Genomic DNA, 20,092 nt, shown 5'->3' with positions numbered 1-20,092 from the left:
ATCATTTTAACTGAGTTCATTTTTTGCGTCCTTTTTTCCAAATTGATTTTTTTTTCTGGGGTGGGGGGGTGGGGGGGGGGATTGCTAGAGACATATCAGTTTCCAAAGTCAGCACATTCTCAATCCCAACTCTTGATATACTGATGAATGGTCAGGATGTAGAGTAACAACCAACAAAAGGTGGGATTGTCACAGCCACAAGATTTTCACCTGGAGATCCTTGTTTTGGGCTTTTGTTTAAATTTTAACTTTGATTTTATTTTTTTACCAGTTAGGTAGTTTCAGGATCCAAAACTGGATTTTGGTTCAAATAAACTCCTTCATAACATTTATTGCATTAGAAGGGATTCTTTATCTGTCTCCCTAAGATCTCATTATGTCTATCAGACAGCCCTTCATAGTGAAAAATAAATGACCCAACTCACAGTCTTTTCCTAAACGTAATAATAAAGTGAAAAAACCTCCAGTATCCTGGCTGATAAACTAATGCCACCACTATGCACAGCTACTTTATAAAAAGAGGCCATTAGCTCTTAGTGACCAATAATGTTGTGTCTGGTCCATTAAGCACTGCCAAAAAGAGCACCTTATTCACTTAGAATTAGGCAGTAATTGAGAAAACAGCATCATGTACTAAGTCTGCACTGCAGAACAAGTTGGGAGTAAGACTGCCCTCTGGCTGAGGCTGTTGCAATAAGCTGCTAACTTAATGTTTTTGATCAAAGATATATTAAAATAAAATCTATCAGTTTGAACTCTGTCCTAAATTCTTTTAATTATGACAGCCAAGTAAAATAGACTATTTCTATACAAATAAAAATAAAATTAAGCAATTAAGTGTTTATTTAGAAAAAGTTGTGACTTTTTGAAAGTATCCCACTCTAGTGTATTTGCCCTTACCATTCATTCAAAACCACAGAAATATTTTGATTACAGTATTGTTGGTGGGAACTATGTTTAAATGTCCAGTTACATCCATGGCAGTTAGAAATGAAGGATGACAATGCCACTTACAAAGGTCTGCAAAAAATGTTTTTTCAGAATTATACTGAAGTATGACAGACATTCAAACCCTTTCTGTGATAAACAGCAAAGAGGAGATACAAAGTATGAAAGGAAAAGTAGTAGTGGAAGCTAGGAAAAGAGAGTGTAACATTAGGAATAAGTAGTCCCAGAAAAGAGAAGTGAGCAGGAGGTAAACTGTAAGGTGAGCCAGGTGAAGTGCTTACTGGAGCATTCCAACAGCTCTCCAGCAGGCAGGGATACAGACAAATGTGTGGAGTAGCATTTACTCAAGATAAGATACTGATAGCTGGAACATGAAGCCCTGCCTCTCTGTTTGCCTGGTACGCACTTAAGTCCACGCAGGTGAGGAATATTCACCTATGCTCCTTTAAAGTGTCTGAAGAGCATCTTGCTTTGGCTCCACAGGCATAACTAAATCATATGTAAAATTCTATTAAACAGGATCACTTGGTTCATTTCACTTGATTTTAAAAGGCATACATTTTAAAATGCCTGTCCTGCCCAGCACTTAGAATTATTGTCTGAAGGCCAAGAGAAATGTTCAGCAGATTTATTTTCTCAAGTGGACCATTACGGCTTTCACCATACTGGTCCACTTACTCAGCAGCACACAAGACCAACAATGCAAAATATGTTTAGAGGCAGCAGCCAACCAAAATAGCGTGTGTCTGTGAGTACCCATACAAACAGGTACTCAGGTATGAACACTTGTGTGAGCACCTGTGTGCACACCTGTGGGTGTAAGCTCGCTTGTATTCGCAAGGTTTCTTCATGTAACTGTCTAATAGTAGGTAGGTGTGGGGAGCCATAGCCCTGCCCCCCAGGACATGAAGCAGGCATGGAGGAGATCCAGGCCCCAGACATCTAGAGGCCCTGAAGAGCACAAGAGCCCAAGCAGGACCACTGGAGGGGCAGTTGTGCCACCTACAAAAAAGCTGAGGAGAGCCAAGGATGGGGGGTCACCTAGCAGCCACTGTGCAGAAGCCACAGGGGACTGCAGCATTGAGTCTGCAGGCTCCACCGGCAGCCAGTTAGAGCAGACTGAGCCCCAGGACCAGAAACCTGAGCCCTCCACAATCGAGAAGGGGCGCGACCGACCCATGGGGGTCTGACCATGCCAAGCAGCCGCTGGGAGTGAGCTAGTACATACCTGAGCACAGAAACAAACATGCATTCCCACCCTCAGGCACACATATACAAATACTCAGCACTCGCCCAACATAGAGACACACAGAAATTGGACTGGTTCTTATATAGTGCTTTTCTACTCTCCTGGAGTACTCAAAGCGCTCTATACAACACGCCACATTCACCCCATTCACACAAGCACTACCATCTACACGGTGAGTGCTTTCTAACTATCATTCATACTCATTCATACTCCAATGGATGCATTGGAGAGTGAGTCAGGGTTAGTATCTTGCACAAGGATATTTGGCATGCAAACTGGGGAGCCAGGGATCAAACCACCAACCTTCCGATCAGCAGCTGACCTGTCAGCTGAAGAGGCCCCCAGTTCCATCGATGCACCAGAGGCCTCCCCCGCCAGGGCTGGGCCCCCGTGCATGCACCCACCCAGGAGCAGTGCAGCTACCAGCCCATGGGTTGAGCCCCCTGAGAAACCTGTCCCTAGGGAATCCCCAGACACCCCAAGCCTTTACCCACCCCCCACATCAACTACGATAATGAAGATGGGACAAAACGCCCCAACCCCACTGGGTGATGGAGCCAATCAAAGGAGCCCAGAGAGATTGGAGAGATGGCACAGAGGCTGTATCAAAACTAATTTAATCTATCAGATGGTCTCTATATTGGATGGAATAAAGATGTTTTTTTCCAGTTCATGAAGACAGTTGGCAATGCATAGGGAGGTGAGAACCATGTGGATTGTATACATCTCTGTAGTGACGTCATCCAAGTCGCCCAACAAGCAATCTAAACGGGAGGCTGGAATGTTACATTTCAGAAACTTTGTCAAAAGGTCTTCACATATCAGGCGCCAAAACCACTGAACAGGTGGACAGGACCAAAGAGATATAATTGTCAGGTGTGTTGCCTTGTCAGTGTGAGCAGTTGTTAGAAGACGTAAAACACATCCTGAACATCAATTGATCAGTGCACTCTGTGTAGTATTTTGTATTGTATTAATTACAGACTGGGATTTCTAATCAATTTAAAGGTTTTAAGCATATCTGAGACCAGAAGTTTTGGTCTAAGATAGACAGTGTTGGGCAAGTTACTTTGAAAACGTAATTAATTATAGTTACTAATTACTTCTTCAAAAAAGTAACTGAGTTAGTAACTGTGTTACAAGATTCTAAAAGTAATTAATTACTTGAGAAGTAACTATTGCGTTACTTTAAAAAAATATGTTTAACCCTCTGGGGTCCAGGGTATAATTGGCTTATTTTAATGTTTCCTCTACATTTCACCTTTAAAAACTATTTACTTTGCCTTGTTTGGTATCATTGTTTTCAGCACAATCTCACGTGTCTGAATTCAAAGTAATGTTTTCAGTTTGACATACTGTATTAACACAATTGATCTAAACTAAAAAAAAAAAAAAGACAAAAAAACATAAAATTCGAGTAGAAAAAAGTTCTATTTTTTACTCTAACAACCATAAACATGAAAATAAACATTTTATAACTTTAAATGCAAATATAAATTGTCAATTTTAAAATCATATGCATAAGTTTTGCAAACAAAGTTATTTGCAGCCATTTTCCTTTTACCCTTTTTTTATAACCATTTCAAACTATTTACATAACAATCAGCTGTTCTGCATTCAATAGGATGCTACCTAAATTATTTGTGCCACTCCCAAAAACTAATTTCTGTCCTCTATAAAGGAGAACATCACAACCTGATACCTGCAGGTCTGACAGCAGTTGTATCATTGCTCCTGTTTCTACCTGGAGACAGCAGTCGCCTCATTGTTCTGACAAACAACACAAAACTATCCACAACATTACACACTAACTACACAAGACAACACATTAACTACACACTCCAAACACGCTAAACGTCACAAATCTCTCACATCTCAAAACTCGCTCTCTCTTTTTTTGCTTTCTCTCTCTCTCTCTCTCTCTCTCTCTCTCTCTCTCTCTCCCGTCACTCCTAAAACTTCCCCCTCTTCCAAAACAACCAAATGTTATGTTGCCATATTATTTTTTGATTGGTCGACATGGTGCATTTTTCCACCAACACAAAAGGGCATTTTTTTGTTTTTTTGTTTTTTATTTTTACTCATAAAGCTGGGCTTACACTGTATGGTTTTCGGCCCATTTTGAGACGATTTTTCAGTCGTGCGACTGTTTTGGTGATCGGACGAGTTTGGCCTTCATCGTGCATCGTGTAGTATACGTGGGGGTAACGAGAAGCGATTAACACCTCACAACCAGCTCCTGATCATCAATCACTTGGTCTTGAGGATGGTTGAAATCCTCACGACCGTTGTGAGGGTGTCACCGCAGCTTCTCACACTGAGCACGCGCAAACCCCAACAATGTCGGTGAAAAAGACTGAGCAGCACGGCAGTGCAGCTCGTGATCTGGACACAAGCGATGGAGGCACAACTTGTAGAACTTTGGCAAGCTCATCCGAGCCTTTTCGATGTGGCCTCACAAAATTATCACGACCACAACAACCATGAAAATAGTTGGATTTACATTGCTGCTCAATCACAGCTGCCTGATCAGTGTTTTTCATTAGAAATTTAGCAAAGTTGATGGTGGTGGTGTGTCTGTGTGAGTGAAAGACAGAGAGAACGAGCGACAGAATTTCTGTTATAACCTTCATTTTATGGACGCACAGTGTGAGCACTCAGGTCGCATCAGAGCATCGGGCCGTATAGTGTGAGACCCTGCATCGTGACCTACGAACTTATAACCCCTGCGAGTCAATCGTGCAGTTTGAGCAGAAGCTGAATGCAGAGAGTGCTTGGTAGTGCTGTCCTTAGACACTAAACGTGACGAAACTATTGAGGAAAAAACGCCGCAAATATATTGTTTATCATGACTCTGGTTTTACTTGGCCTATCAACACAATTTAAAAACTGGTATACATCACCTTGTTGCTTTGTCATCTTGAAGGGGTCATGTGATTGGCTTACCACGACTACTTTATTCTTCCTCAGTCAATCAGCAGCACTCATGCAATTGTTTTGCCCCTGAGCTCCAGGTGTTGTGCAAAAAAGTGATCGTCTACCAGACAGTGATTGCCACCCGCGGGAGCGCACGCAGCTGCTGAAAGCTGTAGCGCCCAGATTAGACAGCTACTTCCGTGCAACTGATATAAGATGCGGTAAGTTGAAGACAGCTTCATCCGACTGTTTGTTGAAAAATAGTAACGCGACCGCACCGCATTTTCTTGTTAGTAATGGTAACGCCGTTGTAACAATAGAAATAGTAATTAGTTAGATTACTCATTACTGAAAAAGTAACGCCATTAGTAACCCCGTTACTTGTAACACCGTTATTCCCATCACGAAGCCAGAGTAAAATCTGTTGGAGCCCCATTGTGTTCCTGATATATAAACAGGCCACCTGATCAGGGCCAAAAGACTAATTAAACCATCTAATAGCAGTTTCACTGGCAGCTGGCACTCAATTCTTACAGTTTTATCTGGTAACAGGTGAAAGGATCTCAGCCTATTGTGAACTTTTAAATGGATAAAAGGTTTGCTGGCCTGGAACTGGGCATGGATGTCAATGTGTCCAGCTGGCTACTTGTGGGAAACAGAACTGGCATTGCTGTATGAACTAAATACTGGAAATAAGGAGCCTGATGACAACAGTCGTCAGAAACAGTTGCTGGTTGATTTAGACAGCATGACAGTGGTCAAAGAAGTTCTGCTATGGAGAAATGATCAACCCACCTACTAATTCAGCTAGCCCTGAAAACCGATGAAGCATTGGGCTCCTATCTAGCCATCACCAGCAAGAAGAGCCAAAATGGCTATGCCAGGAAAAGGAGTGCTGCTGCAATGAAAACAGAAGTCTAGTGTCTGAGCCCAGATGGAGTTGCCACAGGTATAAAAACACAAACTAATCCTTTACTGCTTCCATAAGGAAAGCAGTAAATCTTGGCTGAAATTGCATTATGCAACAGGACAATGATCACAAGCACACCAAATCTTTAAGTGAATGGCTGAAAAAGAAAAGATTAAAAGTGTTGCAATCGCCCAAAGTCCAGAAAACCTGACTAATCTGCTTTGGTGGGACCTTTGGAGAGCTGTGCATAAACAAATACCTGAAAACCTCAATGAACTGAAGCAATATTGTAAAGAATAGTGCGCCAAAATTTCTATACAAAGATGTCCGAGGTTGTCAAAGTCATACAGAAAATGATTACTTGAAGTTAGTGCTGCTGTGGGTGGTTCGACAGGCTGTTGAATCAAGAGGTGTAATTAGTTTTTCACACACAGGTTCTGAAGTGAGTGGTTTGATTCACAGTAGTGTTTATTAAGTAAATAATGACACTGTGTTATGTGTCTGAGAGTATATTGTGCTTGTTTAGTTGTGCATGTCTATACGGCGGTAGCTTAGGAGGTAGAGCTGCTGATCGGAAGATTGTTGGTTTGATCCCTGGCTCCCCCAGTCTGCATGCTAAATATCCTTCAGCAGGATACTAACCCCAAGTTGCTCTCTGATGCATCTGTCAGAGTGTGAATGTCAGTATAATATATCTATGTTCACAGCGGTTGTCTTTAGGAAATGTACAACGTACAGAGTGTTTATGGTTTATATAACTACTGTAGTCAGCTACCAAGTCTTGCTGTTGCTGGAAGAAACTAAACATTGAAGTGTGTACCACTTAACTTTTATGTAAGGTCCATCAAACAGGACTTTCCTGTTTCCTATAGGTGGCAAGTCATCACTATTGGTTCACACCCTCAGTGGTTACATGTTGTTAAGTACATCAGTGTAAGCTGTAAAAGATAGCAAAACACATTCTTGACACTTTTATTATGATCTCTTTCTACAGTATTACAGTACAATATCCCTACTGTCATGTTTATGTAAGCACACTGGAGCTTAGAGGGGTAGCAGACGGATACAGAAAATGGGCATCGTATCTCAGTCCCACTTGGGTAAATTGTCCCACCTATGCAAGTCTTAGGCCACAACAAATCTGTGACTGATTTTTGGTATATGAATTTATTACATTAATACAAACCCAATTCTATACAACTGGCATCCCATTTTTTGCCAATTGTAGATAAAAATAGAATTCACAATAAAGTATAAAACAGATCCAAATTTTAAACTGGTAAAAGTTAGGACGAGCCCTTTTTAGTTATCTCTTTTAGCACCCATTCATAAACAACTGGGAACTAAGGAGAGCAGCTGCTGGACTTTTTGGAGAGGGATGTTGTCCCATTCTTGTGTGATATAGGACTTTAACTGCTGTGTTTTTTATTTTATGGTGGACTCAGTGTTTTTAATTGGTGGAAGGAAGGAATTGCTGGTAGGCTGGACTCTTTTACTATGATGTTGTTGTAACAGATGCAATATGTGATATAGTATTTTCTTTCTGAAATATGAAATATGGAAATGTATCACTGCCAGAAAAAGACATCTGAATGAAGCATATGTTGTTCTTAAAACTTGTATATATATTTTTACCGTATGTACAATTTTTTCATGTGCTACAGATTTGTAGCCCAGTTTATAGTGGATGATTTAGAATTGAGATTCCAAACATTACTACAAAGTGACTGACTCGTTCTATAGACAACTAAAGTTTTCATATTCACTATCCTGTAAGTTGCTGTCCTGTTAACCACAACATCAACATCAAAGAAATATTCATTAGTGACCTTTAGATTCTGCCCACACTGACTGTATAAGAGCTAAAGATTAAACTTCCATTAGTACATGATACAGAAATTCTCTTTTAGCACATACACTCAGAATGGTAATAAATATTTAGTCTTTAAATAGATTTAGAAATTTGATAAACCTGAGAACTAAAATCCACAAAACCTTGAAAGGGGTGTTCGCATTTGTGCAAACTGCAGTAGCTGTTAATGGACAGATGCAAGGATGTGTCCTAGAAGGTATGTTTTATAATAAGACGCAAACTGTTTGATCCTGAAGTTGTGGAGCTGTTTTGCGTATTCTCTTAAAGAATCATGCCATGCCACTCAGAAGCCATCTTAGCAATGCCCCCAGGCACTTGATTCATCTGTTACTTTTGCTTTGTATGATGCATTACCATCACTCGATTATTGGGTTTAATTCCTGTACAGGAGGAAATAATTTGAAAATTTCACTTAATTCTCAACATTCCCACGTTTGTCTCAAAATGCATAATTAAAAAAACATCCTATTATTAGAATTTCTAAATGTAATTCTTATATTATTTTTTTACCTGGGAATGTAAGCAGCTAGAAAAAAAGGGTTTATTTCATTGTCATCTTCCATAGTATTACAGTTTTTCTCGATTGCTAAAACACATTTCCTGAAACTACGCCTCATATCCTCACAACAGTAAACACAAATCCATAACATCTCACTCAATTTCCCAAACATCCTATTTCCAGGTCAAAATGAAGCTCTACACCCAAAACTATTCACTCTTGCTGAAAAACCAAACTTTGCCCACAGACATCAAACACAAGCCCTCAAAAACACACACACTACAACAGAGTTTTGCACACTGGTACAATTAATTCAAAACAATAGTTCCAAAACAAATAGGTTGCTTATGGTTCTCCCCTTCAAAACCCTTGTCACATGATAAACACAAAAGACGCAACCAATGTATGTACAGTGGCACATTGTCATTCATGTACTATACAGTACAACACACACCAGAAACATTATCCCACCTCAGCATCTTGTCTTTGGTCTGGGTCAGGCCAGAGAATCTCATCCACATCACAGGCTATATTGGCCCCAGCCAGGCAGCGGGGGTAAAATCCTCTTGCATGCCTGATCCACCCCTGGCATGCATCTACTGATATGTCTAGGCAGGCCTCTTCCATGGCCTGAAGGAGGTGAACATGGACATAAGGTTCTCGGTCATACACTTCCCACCGCCATGCCGAAAATAACTCCTCTATCGGGTTTAGAAAGGGAGAGTATGCAGGCAGAAAGATATTAGAAAACCTTGGGTTATTGGTAAACCAGTCACGAACCAGAGCAGCGCGATGGAAGCTGACGTTATCCCACACAACAACGTAGTGAGGCTGCTCTGGCTGTGCTGGTTCCCTGTAGTCCAGCTGGAACATATGTTGTCTTAAACCATCAAGAAAAGCAAGGAGAAGCATAGTGTTATAGGGTCCTAGTACGCCATGGCGGTGGAGTACCCCTCGTTGGCTGATGGCTGCGCACATAGTGACATTCCCCCCACGCTGACCAGGGACATTTACAATAGCCCGATGGCCAATTATGTTCCTCCCCCTTTTCCTTCTTTTGGTCAGGTTAAAACCTGCCTCATCCACAAAGATTATTTCATGGCGCACAGGCCGTCCTTCAATCTCAAAGATTCTCTGCAAAACACATAACACAGTAGAGTCAATCGGTACCCTGAACCACAGTTCAAGAGTGCTGAAATGGCAGCATAAACTGCCATGCTGTGATGGTACACAATACTTTATACAGTATCAAAACTCATACCTGAACATATTCCACACGTTGGTTTTTCACTCTGTCAGAGTTTCGTTCGAAAGGGACTCGGTATGCCTGTTTCATCCGGAATTGATTCTTTCGGAGGATGCGGTCAATTGTGGAGAGGCTGATGGCATTTATGCCTCGAAAAAGATGATCATCCTCAATCACTCTCCTTTGCATCTCTTTGGATCCATTGTTTCAAACCTGAATGAGCTGACTTTGGCCCTTTTATCTATCTATCGCAGGTTCTGATTGGTGTGTGCTAAATTTTGACTCCTAGTGTTTCCACCTGGTTAATTGTGTGCTAATTGAGCTCAAGCTATGCTGACTTAAGTTAACATTATTGCATGCTAGTGCTTTCTAAATGACTACATGGTGTAAGCACTGTAAAATGTAGGGATTTGTGTGTAGAGTTTTGCAGTAGCAGTTCATCAAATTTGAGTCATGTGTCAAAGCAGGGAATAGTGTTTATAGTTCAGGGAAATGGGTGAGCTTTTTGAACAATAGCGTTACGGTTTTGAAATTTTAGTTTAGAGGCCTGGTTATAGTGTTTAAGCAATCGAGAAAAACTGTAATTAACTGTTCTCAGCATTTTAACTTTTGTTGTTTCTTTAAAGCAAGTTTTATTCACTCCACTATTTATGAGTAAACAAATTTTATGAGAGCACTGTCTGCTGAGTACTCACAGGCTCATCTGTACATAGACATAAATCAATAACTGTGTTCTCCAACATACGCACTAGCACACATAATCACCATTCAATGCTTGTTTAGCTCATCTCATGTGGCCTGTGTTTGTGCTGTTTGACCTTTGAGATGGGAAAGACAGCCCATGTGGATCAATTCCTCCATTCTGGAGACTACGAGAGCTAATTGTGGGCATAGAAATCCTCACAAATACACGAGCAGAACTGCATTAGCAGCAAAACACCAACACATATCCACACACAAGCCCTGAAAAGCATGTTTTCATTGGATATATGTTTGCCTGCAGCCTGGGTGACAGCTGGCTGGGAGACTCCGTGTTATGCGATTGAACCACAAGTAAATGGTCTGTGTAAATTGGCCTTTTATGGGACTGTAGAGGAAGATGTTTCACACCCTATTTAACTCTTCATCATTGTTTGGACAAAAAAGATTCAATCTGCAGGAGATTAAGTAGAGTAATGGCAAGTAACAGCAATTTGTTCAGCATTACAAGGTACCACAGTACTCAGCACAGAGCAGGCAAGCAGCTCTGGAGTTGTGTGAAGTTGAGCAAGCCTTCTAATAGTACAATGAAATTTAACTTCCTTAACATAAATAAATCTTCTTCTTCCAGTTTATTGAAAACCTTAAAACTGCACATTTACCTGAGAAGGCTTTTTAGTCCACACAACATAGTGAACACTATTGTTGGATGTCAGATAAGGGGAAAGTCAAAGTCCACAATGTTGGAAGAAAAAAAAAAGAGGAATACAATATGACAGACACATGCAATACAGGTCACACTAATATATAAATTTCTCATAGGAGGAAAAAAAAATCTTAGCAATAACCAGGACTTCATGATGAAGAGAAGAGGGACTACCAGCTAGGTAGAAAACATTAGAATTATGCTATAAACAAAAGCTAAGAAAGGGATATCCAAGGAAATAATAGCATCCAAAAGAAAACAGAAACCATTTAAAATGGAATAATCCAGCAAGGGAAAACTATACAAGCAAAGATTCAGAACAGCACAAAAATTCTGTCATGGCTGTGTGCAGGCAGGCAGGATGAAGGACCCAAGTGCAGGACTCATGGAGGCAAAAGTAAACTTAAAGAACTCAGCTTTATTGCTGGCAACTCAAAACAGACAACTAACTGGTAAGACTAGGAACAGAACTTGAAACAGAAGACATAGGCAATTTTGAGGGTCCAACATGACAACGAGCAGGGGAAGACGAAGAACATAGGAGACATTTGAAAAAGGGTAAGACAAATTCAAATTCAAATTCAAATTCAAATTTTATTTGTCACGTACACAGTCATACACAGTACGATATGCAGTGAAATGCTTAGACAACTGCTCGTGACCTAAAGAAAACAAAAAAGGAAAAGGCTATGAATAAGATAGGAAATAAATATGAAAAATTAAAAAGGGTAAATTTAACTAGGAAGGAATAAAATATAAATTAAGGTTAAAAATGAAATAACTGTACAACACAAATTAGAATGAAGGGTAAATTTAACTGGGAAAGAATAAGATAAAATATATAAATTAAAGTTGAAAATAAAATAACTGTACAACAAAATACACAATACACAGTATAGAACTATATAAGAATGTATGAAGAAATATAAATAAATATATACACAATAACAGCAGCTGTACAAGTATTAACTGGAAATTAAGAATATAATGTCCAGTGTTGTGCAATCCACATTATGTCTTCTGCAGTGCAAATATGCTTAAAGTGATTTAAGTGATGAAGTGAAAACAATGTCCAGAATGTCCAGTGTGTGTGTAAGAACTGTATGTGTGGGTCAGTACTGTGTGGTGGTGTGATTGAGAGACCGTATCGCCTGCGGGAAGAAGCTCCTCCTCAGTCTCTCTGTGTTGGTCTTCAGGGAGCGGAATCACTTTCCTGACCTCAACAGAGAGAACAGTCTGTTGTTGGGATGGGATGGCAAGGATGATAATAAAAATCAATATTTAAAAGATAAAAAGAAAGAAAACTAAGCATTCTAATCACAGATAATGAACAAAGTGACAAAGTTTTATCTTAACCATTTTACATGTCATTAAAATCAGCAGGCGCTTTGTATATAAGTGATGTTTCTTTGTTGTTCATTACAATTCCCAAGCAAATATTTACTGTAAAACTAAAACCATTAACATGATTTAATTAAATAGCATTGCAATGACAGATTATAATATACCATTACAAGTACTGTCCAGTCTTACTTCTGAGCTTGTTTATTCTACCCCACTGTCCCTGGGCCTGAACCCAGAAGTAGCAGAGTTAGGGTTAGCCAGATAGGGCCTGACAGGCTGTAATGCAACACACAGATAAAGAAGTGGCAGACAGGCAGATAGAAGCCAGTCTCTCATAAGCGCTGGAGATTAGGCTGACTCCTGCTTTACATTCCCCAGTGAGCAGAGCACCAGGAACATGGGCCATCCAGCCCACTAAATCCTTTCTTCCCACTCTGTCTGTGCTCTGGTGGAAATGTTCTGAATCTGAATTGGTAAGAGAAGAGAGCTCACATATTTGTGATGATCTGACCACTGCATAGAACAGATGGAAAGAGAGGAAGTGGCCTGCTGCCAGCAGTCATGCAGAAGGTCTGGCAAATTTTTGTGCCTTGAAACAATGATTAATTTGAAAAGAAAACAACCACGGTGGGAATACACGATTACATACAAATTCAGCTTCTGTGTGACTTATCTGCCATGACACCCTGGCGATCAGAGAATTAATTTCTTGACAGTGAGCATACATTATGCACATATCACATTATAACACCAGGAAAAGTCTTGCTTGTGATCATAGTATCTGTTTTAAAGCTGACTGAATAAGAATTTTCAGCAACATTCGTTCTTGCCAAGACTTCAAAATTATGCATTTTGGAGTAGGAATCTCATTATCAAGCAACATCGTCAAGAGATGTAGCACTGAAAGAACTATATTAACAAAGTTACCTTAAGCCTGGTTTAATTATTTTTACTGTCATTAGAAGAAACAATCCCAAGATGAAGGTTGCAAAGTGGCTTGCAGCTAGTCAATTATGTAGAAGGGTATCAGCAAAGCTATCAGTTGCTGGGATTAAGATCAATTTATTTCTGTGTGGGCTGCCTGAACTAATGCTATGGTTAATTAATGAAATGGTGAAGGGGTAATTAGGAGGTTTCAGCCTTTTATTACCCATGTGGTTGCCACTTGCATACATTAGACATTCAATCATTAAATATGAATTAATCATTGGATTTTAGCAGATCATTTGCATTCACTGACCTTAGATTTTCATTCAGTATATATGTGTTTTTATATAAATAGACAGTAGATGCAGTATCAGAACTGGGCAACTTCAATACACTTCGGCATGCATTTATGCATCAGCATCAAAGTTTCTACAACTCTACCAAAGAGGAAGAGTACCTACATCTATTAAAGGATTTACTAAAGTATATTTCCTCATTTGGTGTCTTCATGATTGTGGTGGAGAGTACAGTCTAAGATACTGTATCTGTTCAAATTCTCCTAGATGTACGACACATACGCAACTGTCCACTTACTGAGAATGTGGTCAGTGATGACTCATCTGACATATCACTTCATGATGATCAATGCTGCATCATTAACTCTCAAATGTGCATTCACATTTGTAATGAGTGGTTTATGCGGTGCAGTTGCTACTATAATATAAAATGCATCAATATGAAATTGACAAAGAACTATTTCTTCTTGATAGATGGACTCCATTCCTACAAGAAGTACTTCTCTAAACTATACGTTTAAGGAGATAATTCTTCTACACTTATCTCCTTCACTGCAATTCAGAGACACTTGACTTGCAGGTATAATTCACAAATGCACACCTTGTGAACTGGAGAGGAACTGACATTTCACTAATTCAGAAGACCTTTAATTGGCCAGTTATTCTATTTACAAAAAAAAAAAAAAAAAAAACACTATGTAAAGATAACTTAATATGTATCACTGATAGAGGAAAACAGAAACAACCCCAGGTCTCATGTCAGCTCTCTAACCAGACTGACAGAGAATCAGATCTCAGTTGAAACAAGTATTCCATTAACTCGTAATGACTTTTTTCTGTATTAATGTTTATGTTTACTTCCTCCAAATGATCAGTATGTTGATTAGAGGCTATTTCTACAACACTGTTCAAAGAAGTCTTACCAATAAATAATGATTCATTTTTAAGTATGATCAATCTATCTTTATTATTGCCTGTGGATTAAACACCACAGGTTTTTATGATAGTGGTAATTAAACCACTACTTTAAAATTCTAACTTAATACTTGATCCAAGCGTCTTAGCTAGTTATAAGCCAGTTTCTAACCAGTCATTATAAAACACCGGAGTGACCATCTGCAGAACAATGGCTTATTTGAAGAGCTTCAGCATTAGTAATAGCATTAGTAAAGGTTACAAATGACCTTCTCACACCTATTAGACCTCAGTGCATCATTCAATACAATATTATTATACAGAATATTACAATATTACACAATATTGTACTACAGAAATCGGAACATACAGTAGATATTAAAGGAACTCTGATGGTTTGAATCATATGAAGCTGGTAGACCTGAGTTCCACAGGCCTTTGACCAATGCTTTTTATGTTATGCACTTCCTTTCCTCATACAACACTTTCAGAGGTTTAAACAAGCGTTAGTAATAATTCAAATTTGGCTGTCTCCCATAGTGTGCCTTTTGTCCTCTCTACCTCTGCTCTCTTTTCGTTCCCCTCACCCCCAGCCGGTCACAACAGTTGTCTGTCCCTCCCGGAACCTCATGGAGGTTTCATCTTCCCACTGGTCTCAAGTGCTTGCATATACGGATTTGATTGCTAACTACTATAAATGCCTTGCAGCAACTGTTATTGGGAAATGGCACTACATGAATCAAATTTAATTAGTGCTGTCAGCATTAATCTCGTTAAAATAACGTTAACGTCATAACCACATTAACACAGCAAATCTCTGTTAGCGAGTTAGCGCGGATCGCCCCGAGCATGGGGCTGCACAGCGTCAACACATTAGCGCGGTTAGCTGTTAACGCGTTAGTGCTGTATGGCATTAATGTCATTTTAACGAGATTAACGTTGAGAGCACTAAATTTAATTTAATTATTCTTGCTGATAGTTTGATCACATCATGTTTTGGCATTCTCCTCCACCAAAAGGAATGTTACCTGGATGTTCTTTGTTGCAGACTATTGCATGAGTATTCCACTCATCAAAGGTGTGCTGTCAGCCATAATTTCTGACCTTATTTTCTAAAGTTTGTCCCTTACCTTAAAGATGAGACTTTAATCAGCAGTGTTGGGACTAACGCGTTATTAAGTAACGCGTTACAGTAACTACGTTATTATTGTGATAACGAGCACGGTAACTAGTTATTATGCCAAAACCGGGAACGCGTTACTCCTTACTGGGATTTAGATAGGCTCGTTATTCGTTACTTGGTGTGGTGGCTATCGCGGAGCTTCCACAGATTCAATAACATTAGCAAGTGGTGGAAGCCAGCAGGTGGATGAAGGAAAAGGGAGGCCACTGGTCCGAGAGTGTCAGGTGAACTGAACTTCAGGTAAGAAGTTATAACCTGCAGTCCATCTGGGTCAGATATGAACCAAGTTTAGCTGGAGTTTATTTTCATTATGCTGACTTTTTCGTACTGCGTGCTAGCTAGCATGACGGAGTTTCTATACAGCTGGGTGGGTGCTATGTTACTGATGTTGAACTTTATTTTGTTCATAAGGTTAATTATTAGAGTTGCCAACCGTCCTGTAAAAAACAGAATCGTCTCGTATTCAGAGAAAATATTACGCGTTTCGTATTGAGGTGAAAAGGAACACAGTTTGTCCCGGACTTCAGCTAGAATGGAAAAAGACACAAAGCTGGAGTTTTTCTGCGTCTTTACGCTGCACAGCTGCCTCTTCTTCTCTCATTCTCTCACCCTCCCTCTCCTGTTTCTACTTCAATCATGAAACTGATCAATGATCAGCTGATTGGCTTTTCTCTCTCGTTTATTTATCGCCCACTTTGCGCCAGAAAGAGGAAACCAACGGATGTCGCGGTAAAAAACAGCAGCACTTTTAAGCTTGATCAGCTGTTGTTAGAATTAATTTAATATTACTTTCTAGTATCAGCTGATGTTGGCTGGAGCCACAGCTGTAAACCTGCTGGTCATGATATCGGTTTGGTTATGTGGTGAGAGGGAAACATGAAGATGAAACCAGGAGATGTCCTTACTGAATCATCAGAGCTGTGATGGAGAAACAGGTTTACCTTTTAGGTCACATGAATGAGTTGAAGGGAAGTTATGAACTGTTTCTGAGAGACAAATAACACCAGGATCCTTTTCTATGTAGCTGACAGCTGGTAACTGTGCAGGGGCAGATCTAGCAAAGTGTTGCCAGGGGTCCATGCAGAGCATTAAAAGGGAAAGGGGGGCACAAGGAAATACTTTCTTATTCTCATTTAAAATGTCTCACTTTTAAAAAAAAAAAATTATCTGAGTCTTACAACAAACAATTGATAGATTGATACATATATACCATCAGAACAGTGTACATCACTGTCACAACAGCGTTTATTTTCATTCAAAGGCTTTATGATTTTTCCTATAATGGTGGGCCGGTCAGTCAAAATGCCCGGGACGATTTTTTTGTCCCAGTCCAGCCCTGTATGCAGCTCATCTGCAGTCTGGTATTACCTACATCTTCCTGTTCAGAAGGCAGAATTTCTGAGTTCTGAGTACAATCAAAAGCACCACGACTGCAGTTTTTGTGTTGGATGTAAAAAGCAGGCTAGGATAGAATCAGGTGTGGGATTTCTCTCGTGGAAATGTGCACATTATTTTTTCCTTTGGTAGGTGGCACAGTGCACTTGTGGCACGTAAGCAAGCTAGAAGACTGGCAATCTTGCTGGGGATTACGGGGAGTTACGGAAGCAACACATTAACAAGAGAATTCTGAGTAAAACCAAAGTTACTTTCCCTAGTAACTAGTTACTCTGAAAGTAACGAGTAACTCGAAGTAACTGAGTTACTTTTAACTAAGTTACTAATTTAAAGTAACTTACCCAACACTGTTAATCAGTGATATGGAAACAGCAGCTAGTTAAGTGGTAGTTGTGACAGAAGCTCCTAACTTCTTTGCCCCATCAATGAACTCTTTTTCAAAGCCACTCAGATCTCTTTTCATCTTGCCATCTTCATATAAAATCAACAGAGCCTGCCTGGAATTTTTATACATAATACAGATGTGGTTCTCTACCTATTTATTCAGGTTTACGTGGCTCACAGATGTCAAAGAGGGAGGATGAGATACGTGAAGAGGCCGATTATTAATTTATATATAAGAGGAGAACAAATAAATATGAGGTATGTAGAGTCAAAGGTACCAATAATGAAATATATGTATATGAAATATATGTATATGAAATATATGTATATGGAGTCAATAGAAAGCAAAGCCAATGAAAACCATGAGGTCTGGATCCTTGGACTCACAGACAGAATAATTACACCATCTTACTAATGCTTTGAGTATGGACCTGTGCCCACAGACTCTCTCTGCTGCTATCTTCGGAAAACCCAGGTATAGCAGAAAGAGGAAGGGCTATATCTGTGTTTCTGTGTGTAGCGACTATGTGTATATAGAAACTACAAGAGTGCAGACCTGCTGGGTACTGGTCTTCCTCCTACAGCCATAACACATTCTTGTTACTCATTAGTGATTCTCAACTGGCCGTAAGTGTGAATGTGTGTGGTTGACTAGAGTGTACATTTATTCTCCAGATCCACAACACAAGCACACAGAGCAGAATGATTATAACTATACTTCACAATCTGCTGTATCTTCAGACCAGAGCTAAATATCTAAATATCTCAATTCCAGAAGACAAACAAGATGTGAACCTTGGGACTCTTCATCTGCCATCAAGAGGAGAAATGCATCTCTGACCTCCTGCTGAGCTGGAGTCAGCTGTGGCGATAGCACCTATCTGAGCCTCAATCCTGTCTGAGCACCGGCTCCTCTGTCAGCCTTCTTTTACACCATTACCAGCAATATCAGAGCTGTTTTAGCATGCCTCTGTCAATTGTTCATTATAGTTTTAGGGTAGGTCTGAGTCGGTAATGCTTAGTCTATGATGAATGAAGAATTTATCTGAAGTGATCATGCCATTAATTTGCAACACTGACAAGAAATTACTGTCTAAAAACAGACAGACAGCTCACACAAACACACTGTAGCCTGCTTGCTACATAGACAATAAATACCACTGGTAAAATTCTTCACTTATCTTACAGCCATGTGTATGCAAAATGAAGACAGAGGCTAAAACTCCATTCCAGTCCATGGAATGCAGCTGTAAAGGACAGTGGCGTCACATTATAGGGTGATCAAAGTTAAAAGGCATTTCTATGTACACACAAAGCCTCCCCGGTGGATCACCCTATCAGCCAGCCTGTAGAAACATGACCAAAAACTGACAGCAGATATGCAGCCTGTGGTGGGAATGTGGCATATTTGTGAATTCTGTTTTTTGTGGACATAACCATGGACTGACTGGGGGGAGCAGAAAGAAGCTGTGATGGAGCAGGCCCCTCACCAATCACCTCATTCATAAGGCCACTATCTCACTCCTATACTGAGAGATGAGAATTACTCCATGTGTTAAACCGTCTCATTGCCTTCTTTTCATCAAGGGAGAGAGAGTGGTCTTACAGCAGGCAGTGACATATACTTTTACTGTTGGGGAAATCAGATAAATTAATTCTATAGTTTTGTTCAAGATGATGGAAGTCCAATATTTATTTTATTTATAATTCTATTTTGAATTATTTATGTGGAAAAATAGATCAATTTTAAAAAACTACACATTTTAAAATTCTACCTGTCAAAAAACAAAACAAAAATGTAAAAGTCATAAATTTATAAGATTACATTTTTTATTTAATTCAGTTTCATTTTATAGCACTAGTTCATCCAGTTCCCAACAACTTGTAGCTTTTATTGTGAGTTTAAAACTGTTCAAAATTAGAAATGATGATAAGAAAACTTTTAGCTTTCTGTGGTCACACCCCAGTGTACCTATTTGAATAATTAATAATTTATTCATTAATGATTTTATCATTGCTATTACTAGTTGTAGTGGTAATAATCATAATCATAATCATTTCCACACAATAAAATAAAACTTCACAAAAATCTTTTCTATTAGTTGAAGATGGAGCCAGAGGAAAGATTTCCAGGAACATCAATCGTGTTTTTAAAGCTCCCACAGAGGCTGGGAGATTCTTTTATTAATTATAAAATTACATATTCAAGTTCTAATTTTCCAGTGATTTCACATGATCTATTTAGCTCTGATTTACTTAATGATAAATGTGATCACTCCATACGGTGGAGGTCCTAGAAGTCTGATCCCCAGCTACTGAGGCTAGCTGCAGGAACACTGAATGCCACCTCCCTGGTGGGGAAGGAGCCTTAGTAAGTGAGTAAGTGAGAGATACCAGGTAGAATGAATGAAAGCTGACAAACATGCCCCTCTATTGAGGTATAGCCTTCTAATTTAACCAACAGGTTGTCCACACAGGAAGCGATTCACTTGTCATGCATCACTCTCTGGCAGTTGGTAGCTAGTGGATATTCAAGGCTCCAGTTGATGGGGTAACACTGTAATGGATTTACCACCCTGTTATTTCTCAATCAACCATATCT

The 20,092-nt window shown here is 39.5% G+C and overlaps 1 long non-coding RNA gene across 1 annotated transcript; it reads left to right on the top strand.

Annotated features, from left to right (window-relative positions):
• The first annotated feature begins 11,120 nt into the window (after positions 1 to 11,120).
• LOC113013720 (uncharacterized) lies at positions 11,121 to 19,168 on the top strand. The gene is made up of 3 exons (XR_003270855.1): positions 11,121 to 11,604; positions 17,654 to 17,748; positions 18,266 to 19,168. It is a non-coding gene; the product is annotated as an uncharacterized LOC113013720 (long non-coding RNA).
• Positions 19,169 to 20,092: the final 924 nt, after the last annotated feature.

This window comes from Astatotilapia calliptera, chromosome 20 (assembly GCF_900246225.1).
Source record: "Astatotilapia calliptera chromosome 20, fAstCal1.2, whole genome shotgun sequence".
Lineage (NCBI taxonomy): Eukaryota > Metazoa > Chordata > Actinopteri > Cichliformes > Cichlidae > Astatotilapia > Astatotilapia calliptera.
This window is presented reverse-complemented; position numbering and strand designations above follow the sequence as displayed.